This window comes from Procambarus clarkii, chromosome 27, assembly GCF_040958095.1.
Source record: "Procambarus clarkii isolate CNS0578487 chromosome 27, FALCON_Pclarkii_2.0, whole genome shotgun sequence".
NCBI lineage: Eukaryota > Metazoa > Arthropoda > Malacostraca > Decapoda > Cambaridae > Procambarus > Procambarus clarkii.
The window spans coordinates 15,419,950-15,438,736 of record NC_091176.1 but is presented as its reverse complement, the minus strand read 5'-3'; the positions used below and the strand labels follow the sequence as shown (position 1 = coordinate 15,438,736).

General features: G+C 40.4%; 1 protein-coding gene across 1 annotated transcript in view; it reads left to right on the top strand.

The window, feature by feature from the left end:
* The window catches only part of LOC123762694 (5-hydroxytryptamine receptor 2A), a 513,254-nt gene that overhangs the window by 257,905 nt on the left and 236,562 nt on the right, over positions 1-18,787 (top strand). Inside the window, exon 3 of the mRNA XM_069332380.1 lies at positions 14,986-15,019. The gene's annotated coding sequence lies outside the window, so the exon portion shown is untranslated. The remainder of the gene's footprint in view (positions 1-14,985; positions 15,020-18,787) is intronic.

Here is an 18,787-nt window from a genome sequence, read left to right as displayed (position 1 = left end):
GATACTATAGTGAACTCTCATGTAGAAATAATTAGTAAATTGAAAGAAAGTAATGACCATTTGAATAGCAAAGTTTTATGTCTTGAGGGTTTAGTGAAAGACTTGCGCAAGGATAAGAATCAATTGGAAACAAATTGCAAAGCCATGGAAGAAGAAAATAAACTCTTAAAAATAGCTTTGGAAGAAGTTAAAGTAAATTTAAACATAAATGACTACAATAGGTTAGGCAAGGAAATTCAACAGGAGAAACAGCTTTTGTCAGCACAGATGGAGGAAGTTACACAGGGAATAGAACAGTGCAAGAAAGATATGCAACTCACTTATGCACAAGTGGCCAAGGAGAAGGAAAAAATAGAAGAAGCAGTAAAGGAAGTCAAACACTGCAGCAACCAAGATAAAACAAACATTAGGCTAGAAGTGAGGAAAGAATTGGCATCTAACCCGAAGTTGGTGCAAAACACAGTTGATCGGAGTAAGTCCCTGATCATTTTTGGCTGCAAAGAAAAGGCGATAACATCTAGGTCAGAAAGAGCTGTAGAAGAAGCTAAAGTAGTAGATAAAATTGTTGGCCTCGTGGAAGGTCTTACAAACAGAGAGAATGTGTGCGACTACAGGAGAATAGGCAGGTACGTAAAAGGGAAAGATCGACCTTTGAGGATCACCCTAAACGGTGCCAAACAGATGGAAGAAGTACTAAGGAATGCTAGAAAATTGCAAAGGGATGAGGATGGGAAAGGGTGGTCGTTAAGACGAGATCTTTCAAAAGAAGATAGAGAGAAGCTGAAACTGAACCTCGCCGAGGCAAAACATTTAAATGAGAGCAGGAATGAAGAAGAAATAAATTCTTTATTCTACAAAGTGATAGGGGTAGGCAAACCAGTAAAGTGGTACATAAAGGCAAACCAACAAAATCAATAGAGAGAGGGGGAGTGAAGAATAAGGAGAGGGGGAACAAGTTCCTGAAGATTGCATACACCAACATAGATGGAGTGAGATCGAAGATACTGGAGTTAAGTGATGTAATACAGCTGCAGACACCAGACATTGTTGCACTCACGGAGACAAAACTTGAAGATGTAATTTTAAATGAGGTCATATTCCCAAGGGGCTACTCAATTTGGAGACGGGACAGAAAAATTAGGAAAGGCGGTGGCGTTGCTGTGCTGGTAAAAGAACACCTAAAGGTGAAGGAAATAATGACTGCCAATCCACAAGAAGTTGACATAATAGCACTAGAGATCTGCTATGAGGATGATAAACTAATGATGATAAATGCATATAGTCCACCGCCAAGCAGCACATGGTCAAAGGAGGAGCTAGATAGTAAACGTGAAGGTCTTATAACAATAATGAGAGAGATTATAGCGAGAGCGGATAACGATAGATCACGACTGTTGATAGTCGGTGACTTCAACTTGAAATCCATAGACTGGGAAGCATATGAAGCTAAAACAGAAGATTTTTGGACCTGTAAATTTGTAGACCTCATCCTGGAAACATTCTTGTATCAACATGTTAAACAAGCTACGAGGATGAGGGAAGGGGACGTTCCCTCCATGCTAGATTTGATATTTACCAGGAAGGAGGAAGAGATATTTGACATTCAGTACCTTCCTCCCTTGGGTAAAAGTGACCATGTCTTTTTGGGAATAAAGTATGCAATGCGTTATAAGCTGGAAGAAAATAAGGAGGTTGAAGCAGTTGAAAAACCAGACTTCAGGAGAGGACATTATGGTGACCTTAGAAATTTTTTTAGTGAGTATAATTGGACAGACTTGATGCTAGGCAAGGAAGTGAATGAGATGTATGGCAAGTTTTGTGAAATATATGATAAAGGCACAAAAAAATTTATACCAAAACAGAGATGCAGGACCAGAAAACAGGATTGGTTCGACAGAAATTGTGAGAGGGCAAGAGACCAAAAGACACAAAAATGGAATCAGTATAGGAAGAGGCCAAACCCCCAAACATACCAGCGATACAAAGATGCGAGAAACAATTATACAGCAGTAAGGAGAGAGGCAGAAAGAAATTTTGAAAAAGGGATAGCAGATAAATGTAAAACAGAACCGGGCCTATTCTACAAATTCATAAACAACAAATTGCAGGTAAAGGATAATATCCAGAGGTTGGAAATGGGAAACAGATTCACGGAAAATGAAAAGGAAATGTGTGAAACATTAAATGAAAAGTTCCAAAGTGTGTTTGTACAAAATGAAATCTTCAGAGAACCAGACACAATAAGAATTCCAGAGAACAACATAGAGCGGATAGAGGTGTCTAGAGATGAAGTGGAAAATATGCTAAAGGAGCTCGGGAGGAACAAAGCAGCTGGCCCAGATGGCGTTTCACCATGGGTTCTGAGAGAATGTGCATCTGAGCTCAGCATTCCACTTCACCTGATCTTTCAGGCATCCCTGTGTACAGGAATCGTAGCAGACGTGTGGAAACAGGCTAACATAGTTCCAATCTACAAAAGTGGCAGCAGGGAAGACCCCCTCAATTATAGACCTGTATCATTGACAAGTGTAATAGTGAAAGTATTGGAAAAACTAATCAAAACTAAATGGGTAGAACACCTGGAGAGAAATGATATAATATCAGACAGACAGTATGGTTTTCGATCAGGAAGATCCTGTGTATCGAATTTACTCAGTTTCTATGATCGGGCCACAGAGATATTACAGGAAAGAGATGGCTGGGTTGACTGCATCTATCTGGACCTAAAAAAGGCTTTCGACAGAGTTCCACATAAGAGGTTGTTCTGGAAACTGGAAAATATTGGAGGGGTGACAGGTAAGCTTCTATCATGGATGAAAAATTTTCTGACTGATAGAAAAATGAGGGCAGTAATCAGAGGCAATGTATCGGAATGGAGAAATGTCACAAGTGGAGTACCACAGGGTTCAGTTCTTGCACCAGTGATGTTTATTGTGTACATAAATGATCTACCAGTTGGTATACAGAATTATATGAACATGTTTGCTGATGATGCTAAGATAATAGGAAGGATAAGAAATTTAGATGATTGTCATGCCCTTCAAGAAGACCTGGACAAAATAAGTATATGGAGCACCACTTGGCAAATGGAATTTAATGTTAATAAATGTCATGTTATGGAATGTGGAATAGGAGAACATAGACCCCACACAACCTATATATTATGTGAGAAATCTTTAAAGAATTCTGATAAAGAAAGAGATCTAGGAGTGGTTCTAGATAGAAAACTATCACCTGAGGACCACATTAAGAATATTGTGCAAGGAGCCTATGCAATGCTTTCTAACTTCAGAATTGCATTTAAATACATGGATGGCGATATACTAAAGAAATTGTTCATGACTTTTGTTAGGCCAAAGCTAGAATATGCAGCTGTTGTGTGGTGCCCATATCTTAAGAAGCACATCAACAAACTGGAAAAGGTGCAAAGACATGCTACTAAGTGGCTCCCAGAACTGAAGGGCAAGAGCTACGAGGAGAGGTTAGAAGCATTAAATATGCCAAAACTAGAAGACAGAAGAAAAAGAGGTGATATGATCACTACGTACAAAATAGTAACAGGAATTGATAAAATCGACAGGGAAGACTTCCTGAGACCTGGAACTTCAAGAACAAGAGGCCATAGATTTAAACTAGCTAAACACAGATGCCGAAGAAATATAAGAAAATTCACCTTCGCAAATAGAGTGGTAGACGGTTGGAACAAGTTAAGTGAGAAGGTGGTGGAGGCCAAGACCGTCAGTAGTTTCAAAGCGTTATATGACAAAGAGTGCTGGGAAGACGGGACACCACGAGCGTAGCTCTCATCCTGTAACTACACTTAGGTAATTACACTTAGGTAATTACACACACACACACACACACACACACACACACACACACACACACACACACACACACACACACACAATAAAATATAATCCCGGCCCAAAGGGAAAAATCCGAGAAGCAACAGAAGAATCCATGGTATAATAGGGCATGTATGGAAGCGAAGAAACTGAACAAAAGGGCGTGGAGGAACTTCCGGAATAACAGAACACCAGAAAGCAGAGAGAGATACCAGAGAACAAGGAATGAGTACGTCAGGGTGAGAAGAGAAGCAGAGAAAAGTTTTGAAAATGATATAGCAAACAAAGCCAAGACCGAACCAAAGCTACTCCACATTCACATCAGAAGGAAAACAACAGTGAAAGAACAGGTATTGAAACTTAGAACAGGCGAGGACAGGTATACAGAGAATGAGAAAGAGGTGTGTGAAGAACTCAACAAGAGGTTCCAGGAGGTCTTCACAATAGAACAAGGTGAGGTCACTGTGCTAGGAGAAAGGGAGGTAAACCAGGCGGCCTTGGAAGAGTTTGAAATTACGAGAGAGGAGGTCAAGAGACACCTGTTGGATCTGGATGTTAGAAAGGCTGTTGGTCCAGACGGGATCTCGCCATGGGTACTGAAAGAGTGTGCAGAGGCACTTTGCTTGCCCACTCTCCATAGTGTATAGTAGGTCAGTGGAGACGGGAGATCTACCAGAAATATGGAAGATGGCGAATGTGGTCCCAATATACAAAAAGGGCGACAGGCAAGAGGCACTGAATTACAGGCCAGTGTCCTTGACTTGTATACCATGCAAGGTGATGGAGAAGATCGTGAGAAAAAACCTGGTAACACATCTGGAAAGAAGAGACTTCGTGACAAATCGCCAACATGGGTTCAGGGAGGGTAAATCTTGCCTGACTGGCTTAATAGAATTCTACGACCAGGTGACAAAGATTAAGCAAGAAAGAGAGGGCTGGGCGGACTGCATTTTCTTGGATTGTCGGAAAGCCTTTGACACAGTACCGCATAAGAGGCTGGTACATAAGCTGGAGAGACAGGCAGGTGTAGCTGGTAAGGTGCTCCAGTGGATAAGGGAGTACCTAAACAATAGGAAGCAGAGAGTTACAGTGAGGGGTGAGACCTCTGATTGGCGCGAAGTCACCAGTGGAGTCCCACAGGGCTCTGTACTCGGTCCTATCTTGTTTTTTATATATGTAAATGATCTCTCGGAGGGTATCGATTCATTTCTCTCAATGTTTGCGGACGATGCCAAAATTATGAGAAGGATTAGGACAGAAGAGGACTGTTTGAGGCTTCAAGAAGACCTAGACAAGCTGAAGGAATGGTCGAACAAATGGTTGTTAGAGTTTAACCCAACCAAATGTAATGTAATGAAGATAGGTGTAGGGAGCAGGAGGCCAGATACAAGGTATCATCTGGGAGAGGAAATTCTTCAGGAGTCAGAGAAGGAAAAAGACTTGGGGGTTGATATCACGCCAGACCTGTCTCCTGCAGCACATATCAAGCGGATAACATCAGCGGCATATGCCAGGCTGGCCAGCATACGAACGGCATTCAGAAACTTGTGTAAAGAATCATTCAGAATTTTGTGTACCACATATGTCAGGCCAATCCTGGAGTATGCAGCCCCAGCATGGAGTCCATATCTAGTCAAGGATAAGACTAAACTGGAAAAGATTCAAAGGTTTGCCACCAGACTAGTACCCGAGCTGAGAGGTATGAGCTACGAGGAGAGACTACGGGAATTAAACCTCACTTCGCAGGAAGACAGACGAGTTAGGGGGGACATGATCACCACATTCAAGATTCTGAAGGGAATTGATAGGGTAGATAAAGACAGGCTATTTAACACAAGGGGCACACGCACAAGGGGACACAGGTGGAAACTGAGTGCCCAAATGAGCCACTTTTATAGTGTCAGAGTGGTTGACAAATGGAATGCATTAGGAAGTGATGTGGTGGAGGCTGACTCCATACACAGTTTCAAGTGTAAATATGATAGAGCCCAATAGGCTCAGGAATCTGTACACCTGTTGATTGACGGTTGAGAGGCGGGACCAAAGAGCCAGAGCTCAACCCTCGTAAACACAACTAGGTGAGTACAACTAGGTGAGTACACAAACACACACACACACACACACACACACACACACACACACACACACACACACACGCACGCACGCACGCACACACGCACGCACACACGCACACACACACACACACACACACACACACACACACACACACACACACACACATCGTCCACACACAGGCTCTTCGACCACTGGAGAGAGGGAGAGAGAGAGAGAGAGAGAGAGAGAGAGAGAGAGAGAGATGGGGAAATAGAAAGTGGGAGAGGGAAACGCAGCGAGAGAGAGAGATAGAGAGAGACATACAGCGAGATATAGAGATACAGAGGCATGCAGAGAAAGGAACATACAGAGACAGATAAGAGATATAAAGAGATGTATAAAGATACGGAGAGTGTTTGAATTAAAAAAGAGTGAGAGCGAGATGGAGAGAGACCTTAAGAACCTACTTAACTGGAGACGTTGACACCACAACTAACAGAATACACTTTGCAACACTTTTGTCATTCCCATGTTGCTTAAAACACTTACAAAGAACAAAATACTTTTCTATTTTTCTTTAATAAGACATGTTTTCCGTTTCCAGGGAAAGCTTTAAAAAATAGTGGCCAAATTCAGAGGAAAAACAACTTTTTTCTTCCGAATATTTTATTGAGAACGATTAACCGTATTGATTTTGGACTCTTCAGAAAGAGGAGAATGGGAACGTGCATTGCAATCAAAATATTTATTTCATATTTTATTAATTTTATCGTTATTGAACGACAAAGGACTTCAAAAAAACAGTGATACTCTCCAGTGGAACAGCAGACGACTTGAAACAATCACACTCTCTGCCGAAACGGCACAAGATTTCAAAGAGAAACAACCGATCTTGCTGTTGGCACAACAGGGGACATTCACAAGTAAACGCATAGGGCTCCAGAGTGTGGTTCAGGTGTCATGACCGGAGAGACATAGTGTCGTATACACACACACAGTAACTTGGACGCCTCGCTAGTAAATTAGTTGATGTGTCCCTGTGCTGAACATTTAATTAGTGTACCAAGTGAAGGTTCAGAATCCCGCAATGCCCCACAGTTAAAGGGGGACCATACCGAGTGATAAAAACGAACCTTTAACATGATCTCACAGCCCCGGGTGTTGTCCAGGGAGGGTGATTAGACCTTGTGGGTGGGACAGAGGGGAGGGAATTAACAAGGAAACGCGTCAAGCCATTACGACTATATAGCACTTGGAAAGGGGTCAGGATAAGGATTTGGGATGGGACGAGGGAAAGGAATGGTGCACAACCTGGGACAGAGGGAAGGGGGTGGAGGGTGAACTGTCTGTCTGTGTGTCTCAGTAAAGGTGTATCAGGAGTAATAACGTACATATTGAAAGTAAAGTCAACAATAGTTAAATAACCTTAATAAATAAACCAGGAAATGTTGAGGCAGAAGAATGTTTGAAAGTAATTTGAAGACCGCTTTCTCAAACAGTTAATTACAAAGCCGACTAGCTAAAATATGAACAGCTGACGATATCTCACAAGAATTCAATAAAGAATAAAAGTTGAGAGAAAGAGGGTTGGTAAAGCAGCTGAGTTGATGATGATCACGGTGAAGAGAATCTCAACTAATTATCTCACAGTAGTCCCCCTCTCATGACGGCCATGTTGTGGACTCAATAAAATGCACCTTTTGTAAGACACTCCACTCCAAAGTCCAAGACATTATTCCCAGCGTTATTCTATGGCATTGCGAGTGCATCTGGTCTGTGCCACATCGACCAATTCACTAAAAATGCACCGTATTAGTACAAATCAAAGCACAGAAATATTAACGTTTTCTATGTATCGTCTTGTATAGGTTAGGTTGAAATTGAAATTGAAATTGAAATAAGTTTATTGAGGTAAAATACACACAAAGGGATGAGGTAGCTCAAGCTATTCTCACCCCATTCAGTACAACGTGTTAATATATACATAGACACACATCACAAACAATAAACATATTACCAAACATTCTGAGAGGTAAACATATACATTTCCTCCTTCACAAGTAGTATGGTATCAGACGTACACACAAATACTTTTATGACCTAGGTATACTGTATAGACAATTTGCAAGACTCCTGCAGATAATTCAACAAAATATTACAACCTTGGTGCAAAATTTTTATATCTCTCAAGAATATCATCAACCTTTCCGTTGTGACACATCCAGGCTATTTGTTCAGGAACAGTCCTTATCTCAGTGTTTCTATATACATTAATCAACGGACAATCAAGAACATAATGGGCCAGGGTGTGAGACCTTAACATACCACATAGTTTACACTTCGTGTCATTATCATGAACATCTATCCCATATTCCCAGTAATATTTGTACCCAAGCCTGAGCCGCATGTACACAGAGTCACTCCAAGCATTTCTCCTTTTACCATAAGTGAAATGGGTGTTTTGACTCACATACATGTAGTGTTGCATGGTTTGACTACTCTCATACATTATCTCTCTCCTCTCCATTCCCGCCTGTGCCTGAATATTTCTGATTTTGCTTCTTATTTGTCTCATTGTGAATTCACATTCAATGTCAACTTGTGGTTTTGATGTGGCACGTTTGGCCAAGTCATCCGCCACCTCGTTGAGCACTATTCCAACATGAGATGGAATCCACATGAATTTCACACTATAACCTTTCAGCTGTATCTCAGTTATTCTTCACTTACAGTCCTCAACTATAGACATGAAGACTGGGTTTCGACTGTTTAAGGACTCCAGTGCTCCTCGGCTATCGACAAATACAAAAACATTTTTGTCATCATGACGTACTTCCTCCAAACACGCCAGAATGGCCTGCAGTTCAGCTTGTGTGGATGATATATAATTACTAAGCCAGAGTTCAATTATCCTGTCCACAGTCCCAAACTCCGTATAATCCCTTATTAGGACACCACACCCGGCCCTGCCATCCTCCGCCACCGACCCGTCGCAATATAGGTGAACTGCTTCAGTTCGTACGTTTTTGGTAAGACAAATCAGTTGCATTTTTTATGGAGTGGCAAATCAAGAGTATATGATATACTCTTGTGGCATATAGAAGAGAATATCAAGATTAGATATCCTCTCACCGTTGTTAATTAAGTAACGACTAGCATAACCCTTTTAGCATTTTAAATAATGCTATCAATACACATGACAGCATCATATTAAATATATTTTAATTATTATTATTATTATTATTATTATTATTATTATTATTATTATTATTATTATTATTATTATTATTATTATTACTATCCGATTATTATATTTTTGTAAGTGTGCAGTTAACCAGTAATGGTTAACTGGCAACAAAAATTAAGTAACTGAGCCTGAGGAGAATTTTATAATTATTAAGATGGCCGTTAGAGGCAAGTGAAGTGAAGGTAAACACGTTTTAGTTAATTCTGACCATAAAGTATGTAGATATATTCTGTCTGTGTCTGTTGGGGAGAGAGAGAGAGAGAGAGAGAGAGAGAGAGAGAGAGAGAGAGAGAGAGAGAGAGAGAGAGCGCTAGATGTATGTATCACAAATAATGTTCTGACAGCCACGTTACTAAGTTAGTGGCTCACACTTTGGCTGGATTGAGACGAGTGTGGTTGTGTGTGTGTGGTGGTGGGGGGGAGTGATGAGGATGCATGAACACAAATCACAGCCAAAGTATGATGGTTAGTTTTTATTTTATTTTGCAACATGAGTGGAAATGTTTTATAATACAGAACAAAATCGGAGTCGAGTGAATATGACATTGCAAAATGGGTCATGAGGTCACCTCGGTACCATGTGAAGTAGAACTTATTTCACTGATGCCAACCCCGACCCACCCATGTTGAGCATGTACCCAACAGACGGTATTAATAACATTTGTGCAAGGCTAGCCCCAAGCATCTAGCATTCAATTACAGATACACATTCTAATTTAAAGATAGAGATTTATATTAGATTGTACTTGAATATATTATGAAATAGTTTACCCTGCCATTTACCCTCTCCCCTGCCATTCTCTGGTTCCACTATGAGTCAAAACAAGTAAATTTCTTAGCCAGGTAAAATAGACCTGTTCCCTGCAGATTATAGGCCTCTAGGATGGGAGAGAGCAGCATGGCACTAGAACGACAGTAAGCATGGCTGAGTGCATCATACCATCCTGGCATTAAAAATATTATATCTTTTGGAGATTTAGAACTTTGCCGTCCGAGGTATTTGGACTTGGCGTTTACCGTTGTGGCATTTTTTTCTGTTGTGATGTTTTGTTTTCAATGTGGCGATAGATTCTCCAGACCAATTGTTCGTGGTGTGGTAAATGATAGGTGTGTGTATTGGTGTAGTGTGGCGTGGTGTGTGGATTGGTGTAGTGTGGCGTGGTGTGTGGATTGGTGTAGTGTGGCGTGGTGTGTGTATTGGTGTAGTGTGGCGTGGTGTGTGTATTTGTGTAGTTTGGCGTGGTGTGTGTATTGGTGTAGTTTGGCGTGGTGTGTGATGTGTTGTGTAGTGTGGCGTGGTGTGTGATGTGTTGTGTAGTGTGGCGTGGTGTGTGTTGTGTAGTGTGGCGTGGTGTGTGATGTGTTGTCTAGTGTGGCGTGGTGTGTGTTGTGTTGTGTAGTGTGGCGTGGTGTGTGTGGTGTTGTGTAGTGTGGCGTGGTGGGTGATGTGTTGTGTAGTGTGGCGTGGTGTGTGATGTGTTGTCTAGTGTGGCGTGGTGTGTGATGTGTTGTCTAGTGTGGCGTGGTGTGTGATGTGTTGTGTAGTGTGGCGTGGTGTGTGTTGTGTTGTCTAGTGTGGCGTGGTGTGTGATGTGTTGTCTAGTGTGGCGTGGTGTGTGATGTGTTGTGTAGTGTGGCGTGGTGTGTGTTGTGTTGTCTAGTGTGGCGTGGTGTGTGTTGTGTTGTGTAGTGTGGCGTTGTGTGTGTGGTGTTGTGTGATACAATAATATCACACCATGCAAGGTTATATCACTGTTTTGACCAAAACGCCACCATCCTCTCATGCATATCCCTGTCAAATGCAGATTTCCTTCGCATATGCAACATTCTAAATGATTGCATGCATGTATTTGCAACACGAGCCTATTCATTACCGCCTTCACAGCTCCAGAAACTATAATATCACCGTAAAACTAACTTGTCTCGAGAACTCTTTCTCATACCTCACTTCCCACAGGAAGTTAAATCATTGTATATTTAACTTCCCAAGTGTGTGAATGGGGTCGTAAGTCACAAGACATTAAAACTGCAACAATGCTTCAGTTTATGCAGGTTTAGCCTCGTTATTATACTCGCCTACCAGAGAGACGACATATTTCACAGGGAAGAACAGGTATGTTGATATAAGCAGTGGCGTACCACACTCTTAGCGCTCCAGAGAGCCGTAAAGAAGGGAATCATGATATATATCAGATGCGACAGGAAGCAGTATTGAGTTTGCGTTTCTCCTGCTTCACGGCGAGTGTCTACAGAACGGCAATAAATTGTTTCTGAACGTAAACATTGCGATATTAACAGTTTATCTTAGCAATATTGCTAAGATTGTTTTGTTTGGAGGGAATTTGGAATCAAGTTGAGTGTGTGTGCGTGGCAAAGTTTTCATTAAAATTAAATGTTCGCAGTATTTTGATATAATCTAGAATTAAACTTTGAAGGAAAAGTATTTGGTTTTCCCTTTTTTTATAAATGAAGACTGACTAACTCAACAGAATTTAATTAATATTTAACGATATATTAATTAAGCACGAAGGAGGGGGAAATTATCAGGGGAAGGCGCCAAGTCCTTGCGACTATGTAGCACTGGGAAGGGTCAGGATAAGGATTTGGGATGGGACCGAGGGGAAGGAATGATGCCCAACTACTTGAACGGTCGGGGATTGAACGCCGACTTGCAAACAGTGAGACCGTCGCGCTACCGTGCAGCCCAAGTGGTTGGGCTAAGCACGAAAGAACTCATTTTATTGGAGGCTGTTGTATGTAGTTCAAATATTTCAGAAGGCGGGCCAGTGCTTCAGTACAGTGAGTGAGTGAATAAGTGAGTGAGTGAGCGAGTGAGTGAGTGAGTGAGTGAGGGACTGAGTGAGTGATGGAGTGAGTGAGTGAAGGAGTGAGTGAGTGAATGAATGAGTGAGTGAGAGAGGGGGGAATGAGTGAGTGAGTGAGGGAGGGAGGGAGGGAGGGAGGGAATGAATGAATGAGGGAGGGAATGAGTGAGTGAGTGATACTCATAGGCTCTTAACACCCAACATTATTTTACGTTACAAATTTTTTTTTTATCTTTATTTGTGTTTCATTTGCCTCTAAAGTTTATTTACATCTCATATTTATTAGTTTACGTCTGATACATTAAATCTTTTACACTGCTCAACTAAATTAAATTTTTGTTTCTCATCATCCTGGGTAGTGTTATTTTCTGATTGTCTACGCCTCCAGGGTATAGAAAATGTCTTATTTTTTTAGACTTTTCTATTTGACCTTCAAACTTTACTGTGACCTTTGTCTAAGACTTAGAAAAACGTCTTGAAGGCACCTGTAGACTGCCGACTTATGAAACACTGTGTTACAGCTCCACAAGAGGAGTCTGCAGGCTTCAGGTACCTATAAGATATATTCCCTAAGCTAAATTATAGAAAAAAATCCATTTTCAACGTTTTAGAGGCAATAATCAATGGGAAACTAACCCAGGAACAAAAGTTGTGTTAAAATGTGTTTGTTAGTTCATTGTTTCTTAAGCAATGTAGTTCCTGCTACAAGTCTTAAGAATTTGGTTAGGTGTTGGGGCTTAAGGTCCCACAGTGCTTTGCCGGGTTATTAAGGCCACCACTAAGGTTTAATGACCACCGAACATGTATCCTTTGTCCTGATAAAGTCCAATTTAGTCCAGAAAAGTAAACTCCTAATGTATATACACTATAGAACGAGAGACACACCTCTTATTTTGTGTGTGTGTGCGAGTGTGTGTGTGTGTGTGTGTATGTGTGTGTGTGTGTGTGTGTGATATATATATATATATATATATATATATATATATATATATATATATATATATATATATATATATATATATATATATATATATATACTACACTGTTAGTATATTGACATTTTTTTGTTGTCGAGTGGTTAAGGTCTCCTGTACACTAGTTGCATAGTGCTCCTGGCAGTATGGGTTCGAGTCACTTCTAGGGTGTGCAGTTTTAAGTTGCATATATGCCTGGGGACCATTCAGGCTTGTTCGCATTTGTGTTGCTCACGAGGTCCGAAAAAATGAGGTGATTTGATAAAATAACTATGCCCAAGATTACCATCAAAGTGCCGTCTGGATGATGGGCAAATAGCCTTGGCTACAATCATCTTTTGTACGGTCGTGATGGTTGAGTGGTTAAGGTCTCCAATACACCAGTTGCATAATGCTCCTGGCAGTATGGGCTCGAGTCACTTCTGGGGTGCGGAGTTTTCAGTTTCATATATACGTGGGAACCATTCAGGCTTGTTTGCGCATATATATATATATATATATATATATATATATATATATATATATATATATATATATATATATATATATATATATATATATATATATATATATATGTCGTACCTAGTAGCCAGAACGCACTTTTCAGCCTACTATGCAAGGCCCGATTTGCCTAATAAGCCCAGTTTTCATGAATTAATTGTTTTTCGACTACCTAACCTACCTAACCTAACCTAACCTAACTTTTTCTGCTACCTAACCTAACCTAACCTATAAAGATAGGTTAGGTTAGGTTAGGTAGAGTTGGTTAGGTTCGGTCATATATCTACGTTAGTTTTAACTCCAATAAAAAAAATTGACCTCATACATAATGAAATGGGTAGCTTTATCATTTCATAAGAAAAAAATTAGAGAAAATATATTAACTCAAGAAAACTTGGCTTATTAGGCAAATCGGGCCTTGCATAGTAGGCTGAGAAGTGCGTTCTGGCTACTAGGTACGACATATATATATATATATATATATATATATATATATATATATATATATATATATATATATATATATATATATATATATATATATATATATATATATACATATATAGGTACCTAACAAATATGTACCTAATAAGATAGGTATTCACCTAATTCACCTAGGTACCTATTTGCTGCTAGGTGAACAGAGTCATTAGGGGGTGAAAGGAACTATGCCCATTTGTTCTGTCTCTGCCTGGGATTGAACCCGGGCCCTTAGGACTACGACGCCAGAGCGCTGTCCATTCAGCCGCAAGGCCTCTAATCCATGTACTCACCTAATTGTGCTTGCGGGGGTTGAGCTCTGGCTCTTTGGTCCCGCCTCTCAACTGTCAATCAACTGATGTACAGATTCCTGAGCCTACTGTTCTCTATCATATCTACATTAGAAACTGTGTATGGGGTCAGCCTTCACCACATCACTGCCTAATTCATTCCACCTTTTAACTATTCTGACACTGAAAAAGTTCTTTCTAACGTCCCTGTGGCTCATTTGGGCAGTCAGTTACCACCTGTATCCCCTTGTTCGCGTACCACCTGTGTTAAACAGTTTATCTTTATCTACCCTGTCAATTCCTCTGAGAATTTTGTAGGTGGTGATCATGTCTCCCCTTACTCTTCTGTTTTCCAGCGACGTGAGGTGCATTTCACGCAGCCTTTCCTCGTAACTCATCCCTCTTAGTTCTGGGACTAACCTAGTGGCATACCTCTGAACTTTTCAAGCTACGCCTTGTGCTTGACAAGGTACGGGCTCCATGCTGAGGCCGCATACTCCAGGATTGGTCTTACATATGTGCGTCTTCATGTGTGCGTGCATGTGCACCATCACGTGCGTACATGTGCGCCTGTATGTATTAGCTTATGCTTATTTCAGTGTGTGCGAAGCGCATGTGTATGATGAGTTATATAAATTATACAAACTAATTTCAATGACAACCAAAGTAATTTTATTTGTTACTGATAATCATATTGTATTATTATGAAGCAAATGCCGCTGAAATACATCATTTTTAATACCAGCTATGTTATCTTTTTTCCAGGTCGCTTCACCGTATTGTGTGCTCTGGAAACAAGGTACGGTGACTACTTTGTTTCTCTGTTGTTAAGTTATGCGTTACTGTTTACCGCCACCGTTATGAAGTTAGGGTCTGTTTTGTCTGAATGGGTGTACCTGTCTGGCAGGAAGCAGAGCTGAGGTGTGAGAGCAACTGCAATACTTAGGTACCCTTTGTGTCTCATGAGGAGAGATTAGATTCCTGGTAGGTCATTGTTAGCAGGCTAGCCTGCCCTCCTAAGGTTTCCCAAGAACAAGAAAACGATTAATTTAAAAAACGTGTCCCCACCTAACCTACTAGAGGACCCAAAACAGAAAACGGGACAGTACATCACTTTCGCCAACCGCTTCCATTCTTCTAGTGCGACAATTTTTGGCCATAGGTAACATAGGAGCGAAAAGCGACGTTCTTTGTAAGAGGACAGGTTCCAGCAGGATCAAAAACTTGTGTTGGAATTAAAATAATGACGTCACAGTGACTTCACCTACCTCGTGCATATGTTTAAAATACTAAATTTTATCTCTTAGTTTTATGAGGTTAATAGGATAGGTTAGGTTAAGGTAGGTTTGAGTTGGGTTAGGGTTACTTAAAGACTTGCTATGACGTAGACAGGTGAAACTTTTCTCAGGCTTTAGATTTTAGACAGATTAGTTGGAATTCACGCGAGACATTAGAATGCTCAACACAGCACTTATTTGCTCTGTGAATCAATATAATGTCCCTCAACTCACACTATAGTCATTGCAAGCATAGTTAAGCACTTGAAATGCCTCGAATCCCTGCAGGTGACGCAACGCGAGACATTCTCGAGGCTGTAGGATAGCGAGAGTAATCAGTATGAGAATAACTGTGCTGAAACTGACCACCATAAGTGAGATATTAGAGTCCCCCTTTAATATAGTCTTCAGCGTGAAGAGGCTTCAACAACCACGTCAAATGTTAAGCTGAACTGTCTCATAGATTAAGCTCGCTCGAGGCCATATAATAGACGAACACTGAACGTCCGCTGATGATCTTACTGACCTCACAAGTACACAAAGATCTGAAAGCGCTACAGCATTAAACATTGTGATGAATGCCGCAAGGAAGCGTTTATATATGGAACTAATAAAGCAGAAACTCTTCAGTGCCATGATTTATTAGTTAGGATACGCCTGGGATTCCAGCGTGTTTGGCAACTCTCCTAAAACTGGAACGTTAAATACATTTAGTGTTAACTTTGGGAGAGAAGAAGACAGGAAGAGAAAGCACGATCGTTGTATTTTAAAATGTATTTTTCTTAGTTATTTTTTTTTACTCCTTTGCTTAAGATACGATGAACTGTGGTTGTGCGACAGAAAATGAGTTTGCAAAAGAAATTGTTATAATGCTTATCAGCATGTATGTAATTTTGTATCTTCCATAAACATGGTTAGAAAGCTGTTGAAATATATATAATCGGTTATTGAGCACTCAGCCATAAACGGTGATTAAAGTGAGTTTACAACACCAGGTTGTAATCACATACATTACGTAAGTGTTGCATTACGAAGTACATTTTGGCTACAGGTCAAGTATTACAGTATTCAGCGTATCTTAGACAGAGGTTATGTCTATGATGGTTAGTATTGTGGATGAAGGACCACGTCTGTGGTAAATATTAACGTTACTCATTTGTCACTCAGTGTGTGACAGCTTCGTCATTCCCCTGTCACTCAGGTTGTGATCATTCTCTCTACAGGCGAAATAAATTTGTACTCGTGTCAATTGATGCTAAATAATTGTTAATCTATGTCTATAAATTATTCAAATTAAAATAACTTTTGACAGCATTCGTCGAATTTGTGCAATGTGAAAGGGAGGAAATGTAGACGTTGTCGAATGAGAACATGGGTAAGTCAACATTGTAAAATGAGAGCGAGACACAGAGGAATGAGAGCTATGGTGAGATAGGGTCGTATGAAACCACTGCTAGACAAGGAGGCTCAAAATGAGAAAGTGCTGTCAGGTATGGCTTATTCAGAGCGCTTTGTCAGTCATAGTCCAATGATAACCTTTTGTTAAACATGAACGAATGGGGCTTTATCAGCCATATGGTCCAATGAAACAGTTCTCTGTCAGAGATTTATGGATGAGAACTTTCTGCCGTACACTTTATTTATTTATTTATTTATTTCTGTCGTATTTAATTGTAAATTTCATGGAAGAGTCAAAATATTTAATTTTGGTTTCCTGTAGACATTAATCACTAAAGATTAAAGAATGCGTCGCCTCTTAACATTGATTAATACATTGATGATTAAATTGAGTACTTTTACTGAACTACTTACGAATATTTTTAAACCTTACCAAACTATATTGAATGAAATCAATGAAATGGATGTACACAGAGGAGTATGTCGCTTAATTAATCACGGATATATACACCGAGAAATGTACCCAATTTTTTGGTATATATATATATATATATATATATATATATATATATATATATATATATATATATATATATATATATATATATATGTATATACTAAGAGTTTAATTCAGTCGTAGACTATGTACAGGACATAAGTGTACTTCCTGCTTGATCAGTAAGCTATTATGGCGGTCTTAATAACCCTCCCGCGGTTAATAGGCCTTAATTAAACCTAACATTAAACCAGCTACAATTATATCCTTTATTTAATTACCTGAAATCCTCATGCAATTAATTAAATCTCCTACGAATACGCTAATTTTCTCAACTTCAGACAAAGCCATACATATATATATATATATATATATATATATATATATATATATATATATATATATATATATATATATATATATATATATATATATGCGAACAAGCCTGAATGGTCCCCAGGACAATATGCAACTGAAAACTCACACCCCAGAAGTGACTCGAACCCATACACCCAGAAGCAACGCAACTGGTATGTACAAGACGCCTTAATCCACTTGACCATCACGACCGGACTAATGAGGTGATAGCCGAGGCTATTTGAACCACCCCACCGCCGGCACTCGGATAGTTATCTTGGGCATAGCATTTTACCAAATCACCTCATTCTTTGGGGCACACGTGAGGAACACAAATGCGAACAAGCCTGAATGGTCCCCAGGACAATATGCAACTGAAAACTCACACCCCAGAAGTGACTCGAACCCATACTCCCAGAAGCAACGCAACTGGTATGTACAAGACGCCTTAATCCACTTGACCATCACGACCGGACTAATGAGGTGATAGCCGAGGCTATTTGAACCACCCCACCGCCGGCACTCGGATAGTTATCTTGGGCATAGCATTTTACCAAATCACCTCATTCTTTGGGGCACACGTGAGGAACACAAATGCGAACAAGCCTGAATGGTCCCCAGGACAATATGCAACTGAAAACTCACACCCCAGAAGTGACTCGAACCCATACTCCCAGAAGCAACGCAACTGGTATGTACAAGACGCCTTAATCCACTTGACCATCAAAGTGGTCAAGGTCGTGATGGTCAAGTGGATTAAGGCGTCTTGTACATACCAGTTGCGTTGCTTCTGGGAGTATGGGTTCGAGTCACTTCTGGGGTGTGAGTTTTCAGTTGCATATTGTCCTGGGGACCATTCAGGCTTGTTCGCATTTGTGTTCCTCACGTGTGCCCCAAAGAATGAGGTGATTTGGTAAAATGCTATGCCCAAGATAACTATCCGAGTGCCGGCGGTGGGGTGGTTCAAATAGCCTCGGCTATCACCTCATTAGTCCGGTCGTGATGGTCAAGTGGATTAAGGCTTCTTGTACATACCAGT